This window comes from Nicotiana tabacum, chromosome 21, assembly GCF_000715075.1.
Source record: "Nicotiana tabacum cultivar K326 chromosome 21, ASM71507v2, whole genome shotgun sequence".
NCBI classification, from domain to species: domain Eukaryota; kingdom Viridiplantae; phylum Streptophyta; class Magnoliopsida; order Solanales; family Solanaceae; genus Nicotiana; species Nicotiana tabacum.
The window spans coordinates 29364968-29386420 of NC_134100.1; positions in this window are offsets into that span (position 1 = coordinate 29364968).

Genomic DNA, 21453 nt, shown 5'->3' on the forward strand with positions numbered 1-21453 from the left:
AATTGTAGTTGCTTAAATTTTTGCTTAATTTTTTATGAAGAAGAAAATATTCTCGAAGATTAGTCCTAAAAAAGCTAAAGCATGTGATATTCCTAATTTTGATTTGGGTGTTTTCTCACAGGATTCACCCAAAAAAGTTTCAAATCGGCACATGCAAAAGCAGAAACCAAGCCTAGGCGTTTCCTTCGTGAAGCTATGGCAGAAGCTCGAACAAAACAGAAGCACGATAGGGATACTAGTGAAGCGTCGACGTCTGTTAAATATGTAAAATGTAAGGGCAAAGAAATTGCTTCGGGTGATGATTTTGTCGAAGAAGAAGTTATCACGAAAGTTGCAAAAAAAAGCAGAGTTTCTCCTAATGTTAAACCTTCAAAAAAGAAAAAGGTTCAAAAATCAGCTAAAACTGTACCCCAAGAGTTATTGGAGAAGATACAATGGAGTAGTTTTAATTTTTTTTATTTTTTGTAAAGCTCAAAAACTTGTTCTCCTTCTCGTGAACATACATAATTTTTGTGTTTTTGTATTTGTAGATATTTTATGTACATTGTGTAGATTTGTTATATGTTAACAAATTTTCTTCATGTCAGTGTAAATTATTGTCTTCTTGTAGATATTTTGTAGTATAAATGTAGTTATGTTGTTATCTGGTTTGAAACAAGTTTATTAACTTGTTGTTATTTTTGCTGCAGAATCGAAAGTGTTTTGCACCACATGATTTTGATTATGGCATCACCAGGTACTAGACATTATGCGACCAAATTATTCCTGGCCAAATCAAGGATTTACTGTTTGAAAATGGGTTGAAGCTGTTCAAAAAGATATGTTTTGAGTATATTCTTTCCTTGCCAAAAATATGTATCCAAAATCAAGCAATTCGCCTTCTTATGAAGTATGAATTGAATGCATCTGGTTCCGACTTTTTTACAGCATGGATAAAGGGCGAGAGGTTGAATTTTGGGTTGAGAGAGTTTGTCCTGATTAGTGGCCTTAGACGTTTTACAGAAGTGACGGACTTTGATTACACAACTACGTATGACAGTAAGATAATGAGGAGCTATTTTCCGAACATGGAAAAAGTTGAGAGGTCATACTTCAAACAAATTGTAACCAGCCGTATTTAGGTGAACGATGAGGATGCAGTCAAGCTGTGTATTCTCTATCTCATCGAAGTCTTCATCTGTCCTTCAGACAAAGAGAATTTAGGCTTGATAGACCATTTTAGGTTCTACTTGGTGGAGTCGGGGCAATATGCGAACTACGCATGGGGTATCCAATCTTATACACATTTGCTTGAGTCTGTTAGGCACAAGCTCAACTCTTCTGTGCATTTTTATCTCATTTAAGGTTTTGCACTAGCTATGCAAATATGGTTGTATGAGTGTTGCTCTACGATCAACATGGATATAGCTACAAAATTTGCTAATTCAATCCCCCGCGTACTTAACTGGACAACTAGTAAGGACAAGATATGGTTATCTACACTGGAAGATAGAATGATCAAACAATCATGGATCAAGGTAAATGTTTTCACTTCCGCGCACACAATTTAATATAAATTATATACAAAGTTAATACATATTATGAGTAGGTCTCTCACATTTTTTCCACTCAGTTCACCAACATAATTGAAGCATCAGAAGAGCTTTCAAGAATGAATTTGCCAGATAAAGTTGAATACATCCTTGTATAAGATGAAACAAAGTTCGAGCATTTGACAGATTCTCCATCTCCATCCGGTCATAAGCAGACAATTGGAAAAGATGACAAGAAAGACATTCTGAAACAAATAAAAAATTAAAAAAAGATGTTGATAAGGTAACATCTATACATAATCCTAGATGGTTTCTTTAATTTATGTTATGCAACTTATTTCGTTAACTTTTTCTATTTTAATATGTAGGTGGGTTTAGACCTTGGAACTTTCAAGAAAGATATTTTAAAGAACTAGATAGCATTCGACTGCTACTCAAAGATTCAATCAAGGTTATTTTAGAGGCGATAAACGCTCAAAAGGATAACATTGATGCTATGGTTTCATTCGAAATATAGTCATTTTAGACAATAATTTTTACAATTTCCAAGTATCTATTAACATTCATAAAAGTATATAGCCTAATAAATTATGCTTGCAGTTTACTGGCAATTCTACGAAAAATGATGAGCACTGCAGAGAAAAAAATAATCAACACATTCCAGACAGTAGTGCTAAACCAGTATTGGCCAGCAGTAGTAAACAAGTATCTACATTATCTTTACATTATGTCTGCATTATATCTACATTATATCTACATATATCCGAAATTACTAACAACTAATCTATATTATATTTCCAATGATTTTCTTAGATACAAGATACCTGAATGACATTCAAATTGAGAAGAATGTTCCTGTAGGTGTTGATTTGTCTTCCAAATTTGAAGGGGCATTTGATGAAGAAAATGCAGGTATAATTTAGTACATGTCATCATCATATTTCACAATTTCCATATCAAATGCAGGACCACATTTCTACAAATTTACTATAATTTCACTACGATTTATCTACATTTTTGTTAATATTTCCTACAAATTAATTAAGTTGTGCATATTTATTGTAACAGAGAAGGAAACTATGCATGTGGACTCAAAAATAGGAAGCTAATATTGGCATTCCAGGAGAGCATTTAAATGAGGAGAAGGAGACAACAAAAGTTCAATCTCCCATTCAACAAGAAAACGTTATACAACCAGGAGATGATTGTTGTGAACATTTCGGTGGTATTATATGTTACTTTACAGTTGTAGGGAAAAAAAGGTTTTGACAATTTATTTCAATTTTCCATAAAGAACTGAAGCCACATGTTTTATTATTCTTTGGTTTTAAATTTTGAGGGTGAACCAACCGACTACAATAGTGTAAGTGATTCAGATGACTGCAAATTTGAAAAAAGGGGAAGTAAACTTGATGATTTTGAGCTGCCAGAGAACTTCTCCCGGATTGTTAAGTTTGGAGAGCCTATCCAAGATGACACAACCCCTGCTTTACAAGGAAGAACAAGGCAGCCTGGAAAGCATGTCAGATCCCCCTTTCTCCCTTTTTACAGTTCTGGAAGGGAGCACTTCAGGAGGACCTCCAATTTTCCTTATCAAGCATCCATTTACTGAGGTTATAGGCGACGATGTTGATTCTGACTTGTTGGAAAAATTCAATAAGTGGTTATACTCCGGTACTGACACGGTGTCAAAGAGGTTAGATTATACAAGTTTTTATATTATCGAGTTCATATAATTTTTTGATTTCTATTTGAATCAAAATATTTATTGTAATTGTTATGTGTTTAAATAGGAGGAAGGTACCTTATTCTATAAAAGATAACCAGCTTAAGCCGTGGTATGATCTTGAAGTGGAGAAAGTTGATAAAAAGGAGTGGTTTTACACTTTACCACATCCCGTACAAATCTTCAACAATACGGTAAACACATACCTTGGCAGAATGTAATGATTAGCTGTAGTATTCTATTATTGGAGAATATTGTAGCTTTTTTGTTTTAAAAGTGTAGTTAATTTGTTTGAAGCATTAAGAAATATATTTTTTTTGCAGCACATTGATGTTATTTTATACTATTTGAGGAAGAGAGGAAAGTATGGTCCTGTGAACCACTGACTGTATTTTCAAGATTAGAATTGAATAAATTTATCAAAGATACATTAATGCTCCTAACTATAAGAAGCTTGATGTTGTCAAACCCCAAGACGTCGTATCAGAACACATAGGATATAGGCTACTTGCAAATATTGCATAGGATCAAGTTGATTTTGTGATTATGCCCATAAACATTGTGGAAAATTTTCATTGGTTGTTGCTTGTGTTTGACATTACCGAAAGGGTTCTATATGTTTATGATTCTATGGTCTCGTCACACAATCACATCCTTGTTGAATCTGTTGTCAACAAATTTGCGGTTATGATCCCCCTCTACTTGTCATGCATCGGCTTCTATGGCAAGCGTCCAGACATCAACTACAAGAACACAAAGGCATACATTGAAAAAGGTGTTACTGACCCTCTTGACATTCAGTGGTTGGTCGGTGAGATACCCCAGCAAAAAGAGGGATCACTTTATGAAAAAGTTGTTTTTCCTTCTATTTATTTAACAGATTTTATTTAACCACTGAATGCTAAATTTTTTCCTCTAGTTTCTTTTTGCAGTGATTGTGGTGTATATGTTGCAGTATTTGCTGAATATGTCAGCATCGGAGAGCTATCGATTTCAAAGAAATACCTTTCTGATGTTGATCAACATTATAGACGCTATGGAGCGCTACTTTGGGATTATAGGAAAAAGCAAGAGATTGGTGCAACTAGTAAGAGTGAGGTGACTGGCATATTAGCAAGAAGAAAAGGTGCATCAGCTGATAATGAGAGAACACAAGTCCGGAAGAAGAAGAAGAAGAAGAAGAAGAAGAAGAAGAAGAAGAAGAAGAAGAAGAAGAAGAAGAATTAGTTTCCATATTCTGTAGAAAAATTGTAGTTAAAATGTGTAGGTGTAGCGGGTTTATAGTAAAGTTGTAGATAATTGTTAACTACGACCAAGTCAGTTGAAACATATTTGTAGCAGATTTGTGCTACAATTATTTTACCTTTTGTTTTGTTATTTTGTCCAGGAAACTACTATTTAGAATCGAAAACACTATGGAGAGCCTTTTTTGGTTCAAAATTGTTAGTAATTTATTTTACTACTTTTGTTTTATGTTGTTACCCTTTGTTTCATTATTTTTAGCATATAATTTCTTTACAATTTAACTACATTTATGATGTTTCATTATGTATTAAGTCAGCGAGTTGGGGAGATATTGATGTCCCTAGGGTGCGGATTTGCAGGTGATCCTTATCTTATTAGTCTATCTAAGAGTGCTACAAGACTTGCTGATTTTACAGTTGTGTTTTGTGAAACTGGGAATGTCGTTCCCATTCTCTTACTGTTGCTGCGATGAATCCACCCTAAGGATGTTGGGTGAAGAAATGTAGTTGAACAAAAAAAAATACAAACTAATTGCATTAAGAGTTAAAAACATTTCATTAGAGGAGACAGTCTATATTCAATTTATCAACACAATTACAACTCAACTATAATTCTCCAGAACACCTCAAAACAATCTATCAAAAAATTATAGTTAATGAATTTTTATTTCCTTTTGGGTGCATTCTTATAAGATCTTTTGTTATGCCCTTCTAGCCCACAGTTTCCACATGAAATCTTGTACTTCTTTGCTTTTACTTCGTCAAATGGTTTGTATCTTTGTTTTTGAGGTCTCCATGGCTGTCTTTTCCCAGTTGGTGGCTTTACAACTTCTTCGGCTACATGTTGTGGTACATTCCATTTTTTTCATCAAGCAGCGGGTCTACCGGTATTTCATAAGTTTTCAAAAGACTCTCCTTCGTGTAATAAGGAGAACAATAGTTTTCATAAGTCTCATCCCTATGCCTCAAGGCCTCCAAAGCATATGGACAAGGAAGTTCGTCAATCTGGAACTGTCCACAACTTCATCTCTTGTTTTGAAGGCAAACAATAAAGAGCTTCACACCGTCTAGCACTGTATGGATGTGAGTGGAAGCCCTCACCTACAAATTCATTACAAGCACACAACTAATTGTCAGCAATGTGTACAGAATAACTATAATGTCACAACAAGTTATCTACCATTAGCATTATATATTTAGTTTGATGGAATCGTTGATATGATATTACTGAATATAGCTTACTCTCATCTTCTGCGACAATGTTCTGTTGTCCTCCAGCTCTTTGTTGAATTTTTTCCCAAGGTGTGTGAATGTACCCTTTGCTTACAATAACTTTTCATTATTCCAACTTTCAAGAAGAGTCCTCATGTAATCTAATAGGTCTACTATGGTGTGATGACCCAAAAGGTCATCACTTGTTTTGGGAATAAATTCTATATCCCAAGGCCTTAAAACCTTCTTTTTGTCTCACCTCGATTTACGTGCGCAGCCGGGCGTATATCTAGAAAGTCATTATGTGAAAATCTGTGAAAAATGGTAAATGTTGATTTTAAAATGAATTTGAGTTGACTCTGGTCAATGTTTTGGGTAAACAGTCCTGGACCTGTGATTCGACGATCCCGGAGGGTCCGTAGGAAAATATGGGACTTGGGCATATGCCCGGAATCGAATTCCGAGGTTCCAAGCTCGAGAAATGAATTTTAAAAGAAAATTATTTTTTGAAATATATATATGAGTTTTTGGAAATGAAATATGTTTGAATTTGATGGTATCGGGCCCGTATTTTGGTTCCGGAGCCCGGTATAGGTCTTATATGGGATTTAAGTTGAGCCTGTAAAATTTAGTAAGAAACGGACTTGAAATGACGTGAATCGGACCTTCGATTTTTAAAATTTGAACTTAAGAGTTCATGAGATTTTTCTTTGATTTCGATGCTAAATTCATAGTTATTTATGTTATTTTGATGATTTGATCGCACGAGCAAGTCTCTATGATATTTTTGGACTTGCCTGCATGTTTGGTTTGGAGCCCCGAGGGCTCGGGTGAGTTTTGGATAGGCCAAGAAGTGCAATTTGGACTTAGAAAATTGCTGGTATGTTGCAGGTATGCAGGCTTCGCAAATGCGAAGAAGGAATCTGCAACCTGCTAAATCATAACTTAGACGCATTTTTAGCCATTTTTCAACTCTTTTCAAAACCTAAACACCTTTCGGCGATTTGTCAAAGACAAGTACTCTTCCAAATCGATTGTAAGTCATTTCTAACTCGTTTTCATTAATCTTTAACATCTTTTCACATGATTTCAACTCAAAATCAAGGGGTTTTATGGGGGAAATTGTGTGTTTTTGGTAGAACTTAGGTTTTTCAAATTTTGGTGATTTGGACCTCGATTTGAGGTCCGATTTTAAAATAAATTATATATTTGAGTTCATGGTGAAAGGGTAATCGGGTTTTGGTTCGAACCTCGGGTTTTGACCATGTGGGTCCGGGGTCGATTTTTGACTTTTTGGGAAAAACTTTAGAAAACCTATTTTCATGCATTAGAATTGATTCATTTAGCATTTATTGATATACTTAAGTAACTTGTGGCTAGATACAAGCAAATTGGTAATAAAATTAAGAGGTAAAGCGGTAGTTGAGGCTTGAATTGTGTTCGTGACATCGAGGTAAGTGTTTGCTCTAATCTTAGCTTGAGGGATTAGGAGTTGTGTCCTATTTGCTATGTGTTGGTTGTTGAATACGACGTATAGGCATGGTGATGAGTATCTATACGTTGGTGTCAAGCATGCCCGTGAGTCTTATGCTATGATCAATGTGACCCGTTTTGTATTGCTCATACCTTATGTGATGATTTCTATTGTTGAACAAGGCTTGTGGAAGTAATATTGGTATTTGAACATTCAAGAGCGTTGGCTCAAGTTGTAAAATGATTTGTGGAAGTATTATTGGCAATTGAACATTTTAGAGCATTGGCTCAAGTTGTGAATTGAGTTGTGAAGTATATGTGAAAAAAGAAGAGGATTATGATATTGTCTCCCTTGTCGGGATATTGTTGTTTTTAATGTTATCTCCCTTGCCGGGATGTTATTATTTTTGATATTGTTTCCCTTGCCAGGATATTATTGTTGTACTATTGTTCCCTTACCGGGATTTTATTGTGATTTTATTGATTCCCTTACCCTTATTACTTTGTGATTGTTGTTTGGGTAAGGAAGAATGTTAAAGCACGAAGGGTGATGTCGTGCATGATATTTGTGAGAGAGTGTTAATGCACGAAGGGTGATGTCGTGTCGCACGATGTACCATTCTGTGCCTTTATATGAGTGATGATGCACGAAGTATCATTCCGTGCCATGACTATGTGAGGTAAAAGCACGAAGGGTGATATCTTGCCGATTATATTGATTCTTATGGTGAGGACGAGAGTAAAAGTATGAAGGGTGATGCCATGCACTTGTCCTTGATTTTCCTGATTTTTGCTAATAATTGAGTTACGGTGTTCTTTACGTTTATTTACTGATTTTCTGTTGTTACTTGATTTTATTGTGATGTTATTGATTCTCTTGCCCAAATTGCTTTGTGATTGTTGCTTGGGTGAGGAAGAGTGTAAATCACGAAGGGTGATGTCGTGCATGATATTTGTGAAAGAGTGTTAAAGCACGAAGGGTGATGTCGTGCATGTTATTTGTGAGAGAGTGTTAAAGCACGAAGGGTGATGTCGTGCGCTTGTCTTTGATTTTTCTAATTTTTATTGATAACTGAGTTATGGTTTCTCTACATTTAACTGTTGGTTTTCTGTTGATATTTTTTGTACCCCGCATCATGACTCCCCCTTTCTATCTTTAAATTCTGAAGTCCTGCCTTTATTTTCCGTTGTATATGATTTAACTATACATGTTTATTTGGTAGTCTGGTCCTAGCCTCGTCACTACTTTGCCGAGGTTAGGCTAGGCACTTACCAACACATGGGCTCGGTTATGCTGATACTACACTCTGCACTATGTGCAGATCCCAGTGCTATAGCTTTTGGACCACTGTGAAGTTGTCGCCTTTAGTCCAACAGGCAACCTGAGGTAGTCTTGCTAGCGTCCGCAGGCCTTGGCATCTCCTTCTACCTTTTCATTCTGTTTCTTTCATGTATTCCAGAGACAACATTGTATTTATCTTTTAGACCTTTATTTGTAGTATTCCCAGACAGTCTGTGAAATTGTGACACCTGTTCTGGGTAGTCTATGTTTAAGGAATTGTATTGGTAATATTTAAATGGTTATATTTTGTTCTTCCGCTTATTAAATTCCGTTGTTTATATAATATTGGTTCTTAATTGCTAAATGATTAAAATGGGAAAAAGGTAAATGATTCAAATGGTTGGCTTGCCTAGCTTTCACTAGTAGGCGCAATCATGACTCCCGAGGGTGGAAAATCCGGGTCGTGACAAGTTGGTATTAGAGCTCTAGGTTACTTAGGTCTCACAATTCACGGACAAGCTTAGTAGAGTCTGAGGGATCGGTATGGAGACGTCTACATTTATCCCCCCAGAGGCTACAGAGTTAGGAAAAATTTCACTTATATTCTTCTTTGTCGTGCGATTTTGTTCTCTCGATGCTAAATTGAAACCTCTACTCTTGTCCTTTTTGCGAATGGCGAGGTCACGTACCACTTCTTTAGCTGAGCAGCAGCACAGACCGGTGATAGATCAGCTACGTTTTTGGAGGCTTTGTGGAGGTTGGATAGGTTTCACCAAGCTCTTCACTACCACTTTCAGCGGTGCATCTTCTAAGGATCCCTAAGATTATTTAGATAGTTGTCATGAGGTTCTCAAAAACATGGGGATAGTGACGACCAATGGGGTTGACTTTGCTACTTTTCGCTAGTTTGGATCCGCCAAGACTTGGTGGAGAGAGTATTGTTTGGCTAGACCAGTTGGGTCACCAGCTTTGACTTGGGATCAGTTTTCTCAGCTATTTCTGGAGAAGTTTCTTCCTGTCACTCAGAGAGAGAGCTATCGAAGGCAGTTTGAGCGTCTCCAACAGGGTTCTATGACAGTTACTCAGTACGAGACCAGGTTTATTGATTTGGCCCGTCATGCTCTTCTTATACTTCCCACTAAGAGAAAGAGAGAGAGTTAGTGAAGAGGTTCATTGAGGGACTCATTCAGCCTATTCGACTTCAGATGGCTAAGGAGACGGGGAGCGAGATTTCCTTTCAGGATGCGGCCAATGTGGCAAGGAGGGTTGAGATGGTTCTATCACAGGGGGGTGGTCAGGGGTCTAACAAGAGGCCTCATCATTCAGGCAGATTCAGTGGCGCCTCGTCTGGAGGTAAGGATTCGTATGGTAGAGGTCATCCTCCTAGGCCTTTCAGGTGGTTGTGGTTCTCAGATGCAGTATTATGATTAGCAGTCCTACAGTGCACCACTGGCTCCTATCAGTGCACCACCGCTTTAGAGTTTTCAGGGTGGTCATTTAGGTTCGTCAACGTCAGCAGTCTCAGCAGCCGAGGGCTTATTATACTTGTGTCGATACGGGGCATATTTCTAGATTTTGCCCTCGAGAATCGAGCAGCTCTCAGCATCAGGGTTTCTGTGCCATGGTTCAAGCACCAAGTGTTCCACAGCCCGCGTAGCCAGCTAGAGGTGGAGGTAGAGGTATTAGAGGCGGAGGTCAGGCCGCTAGAGGTGGAGGCCAGCTGACAGGAGGACGTCCTAGGGACGTAACTCAGAGCGGTGGGGCCCAGCCCCGATGTCATGCTCTTCCAGCCATGCTTGAGGCTGAAGCTTCCGATGCAGTTATCACAGGTACTGTTCTGGTTTGTAGTAGAGATGCTTCAGTTCTATTTAATCCAGGATCTACATACTCCTATGTGTCATCTTATTTTGCACCGTATCTGGTCATGCCTAGTGATCCCTTGAGTGCTCCTGTATATGTGTCTACACCGGTGGGTGATTCTATTATGGTAGATCGTGTCCATCATTCATGTATAGTTGTGATTTGGGGTCTTGAGACTCGTTTAGATTTGTTACTTTTGGATATGGTTGATTTTGATGTCATATTGGGGATGGACTGGTTATCACCTTACCATGCTATCTTGGACTGTCATTCCAAGACTGTGACCTTAGCCTTGCCAGGTTTACCTCGTTTAGAGTGGAGAGGGACTCCTAGTCATTCTACCCATAGTGTTATCTCATATATGAAGGGTCGGCATATGGTCGAGAAGGGGTGTTTGGCCTATTTGGCATATGTTCGTGATTCTAGTGTTGAGGTTCCTTCTATGGATTCTGTGTCTGTTGTTCGCGAGTTTCCTGAGGTTTTTCCTTCAGACCTACCGTGTATGCCACCCGACAGGGATATTGACTTCTACATTGATTTGGCTCCGGGCACTTAGCCAATTTTTATTACGTCGTATCGTATGGCCCCGCCGGAGTTAAAAGAATTTAAGGAGCAGTTACAAGACTTGCTTGATAAAGGCTTCATTAGACCTAGTGTCTCGCCTTGGGGTGCGGCGGTGTTGTTTGTTAAGAAGAAGGACGGATCGATGAGGATATGTATAGATTACTGGCAGTTGAACAAGGTTACAATCAAGAACAAGAATCCATTGTCGAGGATTGATGATTTGTTTGATCAGCTTCAGAGTGCCAAGGTATTTTCGAAGATTGATTTGAGATCTGGCTACCATCAGTTGAGGATTAGGGCATCCGATGTCCCTAAGACAGTTTTTTGCACTCGGTACGGGAATTATGAGTACTTAGTGATGTCATTTGGGTTGACAAATGTCCCAGCAACTTTTATGGATTTGATGAACCGAGTATTCAAGCCTTACTTGGATTCATTCGTGATAGTCTTCATTGATGATATTTTGATTTATTCCCACAGCCATGAGGAGCATGAGCAACATCTGAGAGTGGTTCTTCAGAATTTGAGAGACAGTTAGTTGTATGCTAAGTTTTCGAAGTGCGAGTTTTGGTTGGGGTCAATTGCCTTCTTGGGTCATGTTGTTTCAGCAGAGGGTATTTAGGTAAATCCAAAGAAGATAGAGGCAGTCAAGGACTGGCCTAGACCCGCATCAGCTATAGAGATCTGGGATTTCTTGGGTTTGGCAGGCTATTATCATCAGTTTATGGAGGGGTTTTCATCTATTGCAGCCTCGATGACCAGGTTGACCTAGAAGGGTGCCTAGTTCAGGTGGTCGGACGAGTGTTAGGCGAGCTTTCAAAAGCTCAAGACAACTTTGACTACGGCGCCGGTGTTGGTTTTGCCCACAGGTTAAGGGCCATATACAGTTTATTGTGATGCATCTCGTATTGGACTTGGTGCGGTGTTGGTGCAGGATGGCAAGGTCATTTCTTATGCTTTGCGATAGTTGATGATTTATGAGAAAAACTATCCAGTTAATGATTTGGAGTTAGCATCCATTGTTCACGCATTGAAGATTTAGAGGTATTATTTATATGGCATGTCATGTGAGGTGTTCACGGATCACAAGAGTTTGCAATACTTGTTCAAGCAGAAGGAGCTAAATTTGAAGCAGAGGAGGTGGTTGGAGCTATTGAAAGACTATGATATCACCATCTTGTATCATCCTGGGAAGACCAATGTAGTGGCCGATGCTTTGAGTAGGAAGTCAGCCAGTATGAGCAGCCTTGCATATATTCCGGTCGACGAGAGACTACTTGCTTTGGATGTTCAAACTTTTGCCAGTCAGTTCATGAGGTTGGATGTTTCTGAGACCAGCCGTGTGTTAGCTTGCACAGTCGCTCGTTCTTCTTTATTGGAGCGTATCTAAGATCGGCAGTATGATGATCCTCATTTGTGTGTCCTTAGGGACACGGTGCAGCACGGTGGTGCTAAGAAGGTTACATTAGGAGATGATGGAGTTTTGAGGCTGCATGGCCGAGTCTGTGTGCCTAATATGGATGTGCTTCAAGAGTTAATTTTAGAGGAGGCCCATAGCTCCTGGTACTCTATTCATCTGAGCGTCGCTAAAATGTATTAAGATTTGCGACAACATTACTGGTGGAGAAGGATAAAGAAGGATATTGTTGAATATGTGGCTCGATGTTTGAATTGTCACCAGGTAAAGTACGAGCATCAGAGACCTGGTGGTCTGTTCTAGAAGATTGAGATTCTGGAGTGGAAGTGGGAGTGTATCACCATAGACTTCGTTGTTGGACTCTCACGGACTCAGAGGAAGTTCGATGCAGTGTAGGTTATTGTTGATAGGCTGGCCAAGTCAGCACATTTTATTCTTGTGGTAGTCTCATATTCTTCCGATAGGTCAGCTGAGATCTATATCCGGGAGATTGTTCGTCTTCATGGTGTACCCATGTTTATCATTTCGGACCGAGGTACGTAGTTTACCTTATATTTCTGGAGGTTAGTACAGCGTGAGTTGGGCACACGGGTCGAGTTGAGCACAATATTTCATCCTCAGACGGACGGGCAGTCCGAGCGTATTATTGAGATTTTGGAGGATATGCTCCGAGCTTGTGTCATTGACTTTGGAGGCTCGTGGGATCATTTCTTGCCTTTAGCGAAGTTTTCCTACAACAACAGCTATCAGTCGAGTATCTAGATGGCTCCTTATGAGGCTTTATATGGTAGGCGATATCGGTCGTCGGTTGGGTGATTTGAGCCGGGAGAGGCTCGATTGTTGGGTGCAGACCTAGTACTGGATGCCTTGGCCATGGTCAGGATCATTCAGGATAGGCTTCGTATAGCTTAGTCCAGGCAAAAGAGTTATGATGACCGCAAGTTTTGTGATGCGGCATTCATGGTTGGCAAGCGGGTATTGCTTCGGGTATTGCCTATGAAGGGCGTGATGAGATTTAGGAAGAGGGCCAAGCTTAGCCTTAGGTTCATTGGCCCGTTTGAGATTCTTGATCGAGCGGGAGAGGTGGCTTACAGACTTGCGTTGCCACCAAGCTTATTAGCCATGCATATAGTGTTTCATGTGTCCATGCTTCGGAAGTATCGCGGTGATCCATCCTACGTGTTAGATTTCAGCACTGTCCAATTGGACAAGAACTTGTCCTATAAGGAGGAGCCGGTAACTATTCTAGACCGGCAGGTTCATCAGTTGAGATCGAAGAGTTTCCCTTCTGTTCGTGTTCAGTGGAGAGGTCAGCCTGTTGAGGCATCGACCTGGGATTCCGAGTCTGATATGCGAAGCCATTATCCCCATCTTTTCTCCGACTCAGGTACTTCCTTCTTATGTCCGTTCGAGGACGAACGATTGTTTTAGAGGTGGAGAATGTGATGACCCAAAAGGTCATCACTTGTTTTGGGAATAACTTTTGTGTCCCGATGCCTTAAAACCGCCTTTCTGTCTCACCTGGATTTGCGTGCGCAGTCCGGGCGTGTATCCGAAAAGCCATTATGTGAAAATCTATGAAAATGGTAAATTTTGCTTTTAAAATGAATTTGAGTTGATTTCGGTCAATATTTTGGGTGAACAGATCCGGACCCATGATTCGACGGTCCCGGAGGGTCCATAGGAAAATATGGACTTAGGCGTATGCCCGGAATCGAATTCCGGGGTCCCAAGCCCGAAAAATAAATTTTTAAAGAAAATTGCTTTTTGGAATATATATGGGTTTTTGGAAATGAAATATGTTTGAATTTGATGGTGTCAGGCTCATATTTTGGTTTCGAAGCCCGATACAGGTCTTATATGGGATTTAAGTTGAGCCTGTCAAATTTGGTAAGAAATGGAGTTGAAATGACGTGAATCGAACATTCGATTGTTAAAATTTGAACTTAAGAGTTCATAAGATTTTTCTTTGATTTTGATGCTAAATTCATAGTTATTGATGTTATTTTGATAATTTGATCGCACGAGCAAGTTTGTATGATGTTTTTGGACTTGCGTGCATGTTTGGTTTGGATACCCGAGGGCTCAGGTGAGTTTTGGTGTCACGACCCCGGTTTGCCCTCCGTGAACCATCGTGACGGCACCTAGTCCTCTACGACTAGGTAAGCCTAAATTGCGGAAGATAACTAAAGTGCGGAATAAAAACAATTTAAAACAGAATGAACAGTGATAAAATAGTGTTTAAAAGTGCCACTCGGCATACACAATATTTAACTCTCAACCAATGCATACTTCCAAGACCCGAAAACCCATGAATCACAAGCTAAGAAATATATAAGAAGCTCTAACTCCAGAAATGTCTAACAAAAGGGAAGTACTGAAGGGCTATACTATTACAGAAAGATAGAAAGGGACTCCTCGGTCTGCAGACGCGGCAGATATACCTCGAAGTCTCAACAGAAGCGCCTCGCCTCAAGGATGATAAGATAGGGTGAAAGTACCTGGATCTGCACATGAAAAACATACGCAGAAGGGGCATGAGTACACCACACGGTACTTAGTAAGTGCCAAGTCTAACCTCGGTCGGGTAGTGACGAGGAAGGTCAGGGACCTACCGAGGTTAAATAAAATATAAGGTATAACAGTGTAGAATAAGATAGTATAATTAAGTGCAACAGTAAGAAATAACATAGAATATAAAGAACAACAACAATTATAACAGAGGCAAAACAATCATAGAAAGAAATACAACTCAACACCGAGATATAACCGGGGTACCTTATAGGATACCATCCTATAGTCCCAATTACATCTATCCAGTCGATCTCCCGGGATACCGTCCCGTAGTCCATCACATGTATATATAAATGAATGATCTCCCGAGATCCCGTCCTATAGTCCAACTATCAATGCGCGGGGATCTACCGGAAATCCCGATCCGTAGTCCCAAATATAAATACACAATACTGGGAGAATCTACCGGCTGCAGTCCTGTAGTTCCATATAACTGTGCAGGGGATCTACCGGAATCCCACATTCGTAGTCCCAAATAAACAGACAAGGGGGATCTACCGGAATCCCACATTCGTAGTCCCAAATAAACAGACAACGGGGAGCTACCGGAATTCCACATCTGTAGTCCCAATGTAAATACCTAGCAGCAACAGGAAAATATTCAGAAATGACAAATTTCATATTAAGGCAAACAAGTAATTCTAGCCTAGTATGTTGTACAAAACTCAGATAAGGCAGCTTGAGCAAATAGAGCAATTAAATCACTTGGACATGCTTTCTTAAGCTAACAACAAGCTTAATAGTGCAAGTAATAAAAAAAACAGGAAAGGAAACATACTAGCAATTACTTAATGAAAATCGGATTTCCAACAATCAGCACAAGTACGCACTTGTCACCTCACGTACAAGGCATTTCAATTACCAAATATACCAAATCCTAAGGGGAAAATCTCCCACACAAGGTTAGGCAAGCCACTTACCTCGAACCAGCTCAAAATCAACCCGAAACCACACTCTTGCCACGAGTACTCGACTCTAAATGGCCTAAATCTATTCAATTCAATTGCATAATGTAAATAACACTTCAAGTAACTGATTCTACGAAGAAATTCTAAGCTAATACTCAAAATTAGATAAAATGACCAAAACGCCCCTTGGGTCCACGTATCAGAATCGGGTAAAATTTATATTTTCAGAATCCTCACGTTCTCACAAGTTCATGCATACCAAAATTATCCAAATCCAAGGTCAAATTCCCAATCAAAAGTCGAATTCTAGGTCTAAGAACTTTCTTCCAAATTTTTCCCAATTTTCATCTCCAATCCAAAATTAAATGAAGAATTCATGTTAAGATTAATGGGTTACAAGCAAAAAGGAGTTAAGAATCGTTACCCAATCGATATCTCTGAAAATCCCTCAAAATCTCGCTCAAATCCGAGCTCCCAAGCTTAAGTTTTGATAAAAATGTCTAAACCCTCGATTTTGAAATTTTATATTCTGCCCAGGTATTTCCTTCTTCGCGAACGCGGAAGGATCCTCGCATTCGCGAAGCACAACTTTGCTTGGTCCAACTTTCCTTCATCGCGAACGAAATGCCCTAGTCGCGAATGCAGAGCACAATCTCCTCCTCCTACGCGAACGCGTGAAAGCCATCACGAATGCGTAGGTATAGAACTCCCAGCTTCGCGAATGCGGGAGACACTTCGCGAATGCGAAGCACAAATTCCTTGCCAACCCAAGCTCCTCTTCACGAATGCGAAGAAGGAAACCAGAACTGACTGCTGCAACATTTTCTGCAATTTTCTAAGTTCCAAAAATGACCCGTTGGGCATCCGAAACAAACCCGAGGCCCCCGGGACCTCAACCAAACTTACCAACATCTCCCATAACTTCATTCAAATTTGCTCCAACCTTCGGAATGCTCAAAACAACATCAAAACACCTATTTTTCATCGGATTCAAGTCTAAGAATTACAAAAACTCTAAAAATATGCTTTCGATCAAAAAGTCTATCAAACCTCGTCCAAATGACCTGAAATTTTGCACACACGTCACATTAAGCACTACAGAGCTACTCCAACTTCCGTAATTCCATTCCGACCCTCGGATCAAAATCTCACTATCGAACCGGAAACTTCAAAAATTCAACTTTCGGCATTTCAAGCCTAAATTAGCTATGGACCTCCAAAACACAATACGAACACGCCCCTAAGCCCGAAATCACCCAACGGAGCTAACGAAACCATCGAATTTCCATTATGAGGTCGTCTTCACACTGTTCCGACTATGTTTAATTTTCCAACACTTAAGCTCTCATTTAGGGACTAAGTGTCCCAAAACTCTCTGAAACTCAAAATCTAACATCCCGGCGAATCAAAATAGCAGAAATAAACACGAGGAAAGCAGTTAATAGGGGATCGGGGCGTTAATTCTTAAGATGACTGACCGGGTCATCACATCCTCCTACACTTAAACATTCGTTCGTCCTCGAACGACCATAGAGACATACTTGAAGTAGTGAAAAGATGAGGGAAACCGCTGCGCATATCCTGCTCGGTCTCCCAGGTCACCTCCTCGATCGGCTAGCCCCGCCACTAAACCTTTACTGATGTAATGTTCTTTGACCTCAACTTTCTAGTCTGCATGTCTAATATTGCCACTGGCTCCTCAATATAGGATAGATCCTTGTCCAACTGGACTGAATTGAAATCCAACACGTGCGATGGATCACCGTGATACCTCCGGAGCATCGAAACATGAAATACCATATGAACTCTTGCCAAGCTGGGAGGTAAGGCAAGCTCATAAGCAACCTCCGCAACACGCTTCAATGTCTCAACAGGGCCAATAAACCTCGGACTCAACTTTCCCTTCTTCCCAAATCTCTTAACGCCCTTCATAGGCAAAACCCGAAGCAGAACCCGCTCTCCAACCATATAAGAAACATCACGAACCTTCTAGTTCGCGTAACTCTTCTGTCTGGACTAGGCTGTACGGAGTCTATCCTGAATCACCGTAACCTTTTCCAAAGCATCCTGAACCAAGTATGTGCCCAATAATCTGGCCTCACCCGACTTAAACCAATCCACCGGGGATCTACACCACCTACCATATAAAGCCTCATACAGTGCCATCTAAATGCTGGACTGATAGTTGTTGTTGTAAGCAAACTCCGCCAACGGCAAGAACTTATCCCAAGACCCTCCAAACTCAATCACACACGCACAGAGCATATCCTCAAGAATCTGAATAGTGCGCTCGGACTGTCCGTCCATCTGAGGGTGAAATATTGTACTCAACTCCACCCGAGTACCCAACTCATGTTGAACGGCCCTCCAGAACCGTGATGTAAACTATGTACCTCTATCCAAAATGATGGACACTGGAATACCATGCAGATGAACAATCTCCCGAATATAAATCTCCGCCAACCGCTCCGAAGAATAAGTAGTACACACAGGAATGAAATGAGTTGGTCAGCCGATCCACAATCACCCAAATAGCATCCAACTTCCCCAAAGTCCGTGGGAGCCCAACTACAAAGTCCACAGTGATCCGCTCCCACTTCCACTTTGGAATCTCTATCTGCTCAAGCAACCCACCTGGTATCTGGTGCTCATACTTCACCTACTGACAGTTGAGGCACCGAGCTACAAATCCAATTATATCCTTCTTCATCCGTTTCCACCAGTAGTGTTGCCTCAAATCCTGATATATCTTCGCGACACCTGGATGGATGGAATACCGCGAACTATAGGCCTCCTCTAGAATCAACTATCGAAGCCCATCGACATTGGGTACAAAAATTCGACCCTGCATCCTCAATACCCCATCATCACTAATAGTCACATCTCTGGCATCACCGTGCTGAACCTTGTCCTTACGGATAAGCAAATAAGGGTTATCATACTAACGCTCCCTGATACGATCAAATAAGGAAGACTGAGAAACCACGCAATCTAGAACCCGACTGGGCTTCGAAAGATCCAATCTCACAAACTGGCTGGCCAAGGCCTGAACATCCATCGCCATAGGCCTCTTTGATGCTAGTAAATAAGCCAAACTCCCCAAACTCTCTGCCCGGTGACTCAAAGCATCGGCCACAACATTGGCCTTTCCCGGGTGATATAAAATAGTGATGTCATAGTCCTTTAGCAACTCTAACCACCTCCTCTGGCGCAAATTTAGATCATTTTGCTTGAACAGGTGCCGCAAGCTCTGATGGTCAATATAAATCTCACAGGGAACCCCGTATAAATAATGGCGCCAAATCTTCAAGGCGTGAACAATGGTAGCTAACTCAAGGTCGTGAACAAGGTAGTTCTTCTCACGTTCCTTCAACTGTCTGGACGCGTAGGCAATCACCCTACCGTCCTGCATCAACACCGCTCTGAGGCCAATCCTCGAGGCATCACAATAGACCGTATAAGACCCCGAACTTGTAGACAATATCAAAACTAGGGTTGTAGACAACGCTGTCTTGAGCTTCTGAAAGCTCACTTCACACTCCTTCGTCCACTGAAACGGAACACCCCTCTGGGTCAACCTGGTCATAGGGGCTGCAATCGATGAAAACCCCTCGCAAAACGACGGTAGTAACCCGCTAGCCATGGAAACTGCAGACCTCGGTAGCTGAGGATGGTCTGGGCTAAACTGCACGGCCTCTATCTTTTTCGGATCCACCTGAATACCCTCACTCGATACCACGTGGCCTAAGAATGCCACTGAATCCAACCAAAACTCACATTTCGAGAACTTAGCATATAACTTCTTCTCTTTCAGAGTTTGAAGAACAGTCCTCAGGTGCTGCTCATAATCTTCCCGACTTCAGGAATACACCAGAATATCATCAATAAAGACAATGATGAATAAGTCAAGATGCGGCCGGACACACTGTGCATCAAATGCATAAAGGCTGTTGGGGCATTGATCAGCCCAAATGACATAACAAGGAACTTGTAATGACCATACCGAGTCTTGAAAGCAGTTTTCGGGATATCTGGCTCCCTAATATTCAACTGATGGTAACCTGAGCACAAATCAATCTTAGAAAAAACTCGTGAGCCCTGAAGCTGGTCAAACAGATCATCAATGTGAGGCAAAGGATAACGGTTCTTTACTGTAACCTTGTTCAACTGGCGATAATCAATACACATACGCATAGAACCATCCTTTTTCTTCACAAACAAGATAGGAGTGCCTCAAGGTGATACACTGGGCCGAATAAAACCCTTATCAAACAATTCCTGTAACTGATCCTTCAGATCCTTCAACTCATAAGGAGTCATACGATACGGAGGAATAGAAATGGGCTGAGTGCCCGGCAATAGATCAATGCTAAAATCGATATCTCTATCAGGCGGCATGCGTGGATGATCAGCTATAAACACATCGAGAAAATCTCGTACTACTACGACTGGATCAACTGAAAAGGTCTCAATACTTACATCTCTCACATAAGCTAAATACGCGTCACACCCCTTCTCAACCATACGTTGAGCTTTAAGAAAAGAAATAACTCTACTAGGAGTGTGGTCTAAAGTACCCCTCCACTCAACACGCGGTACACATGGCATAGCCAGCATCAGGATTTTGGCGTGACAATCAAGAATAGCATAATGGGGTGACAAACAGTCCATGCCCAAGATAATATCAAAATCTACCATGCTGAGCAACAATAAATTGGCTCTGGTCTTAAAACCACTAAGAGCAACCAAACACGACTGATAAATGCGGTCCACAACAAGAAAATCTCCCATAGTAGTAGAAACATAAATAGGGGAACTCAAAGAATCCTGAGGTACATCCAAATGTGGAGCAAAATAAGAAGACACATAAGGATAGGCGGAGCTTAGATCGAATAAAACCGATGCATCTCTATAACAAACAAGGACAATACCTGTGATGACAGAATCGAAGGCGACAACCTCGGTACGAGTAGGAAGGGCATAATATCTTGTCTGGCCTTCCCCTCTAGCTGGTTGGGCAGGTGGGATAGCAACTGGTGCGGTGATCATAGCTTGAGAACTCTGCGGAGTGCGCCGTGGCTGAGAAGTCTGTGGAGGTACACTCCTCCCAAGTCTAGGGCAATCCCTCACCACATGGTGTGTGTCACCACACTCAAAAAAAGCTATGGGAGGATGTGGTAGCGGAAACTGTGCGGTATACTCCAAGACCCCTGAACACCTGAAACACTGTGTGAAACCTGAGATGCAAACTAAGCTGGCTGAACCACAAAACCTCTACCATGCCGTACTCTTCCTCCAAAATAAGGACCAGTGGGTCTCTCCAGTCTACGAGGTCTCTTTATTTCCATATACTCTCTCCTGACCTCATCTGTCCTCTCTCTCCTAGACCCATCCGTCCTCTACTCGGCGAAAGGTCATCACCACCCGCTGAACTGGGACCACAGGCTGTGTCGCTATGACACCTGAAACCTGAACAATGAAAACTCGCTGCTCTAGAGTGGGGGTAGCGGAAGTCTGGGTCCCTTCCCCGATCTGTGAGGTAGTTGGTACAACCTGAATCAACTCCGCATGAACTAATGTACCAAACATGCTCAGGAACTATGCTAATGTCTCCTGAAGTGCTGGAGTAGTAGTAGCAGTATCTGGTGCCTGGACTCCGGC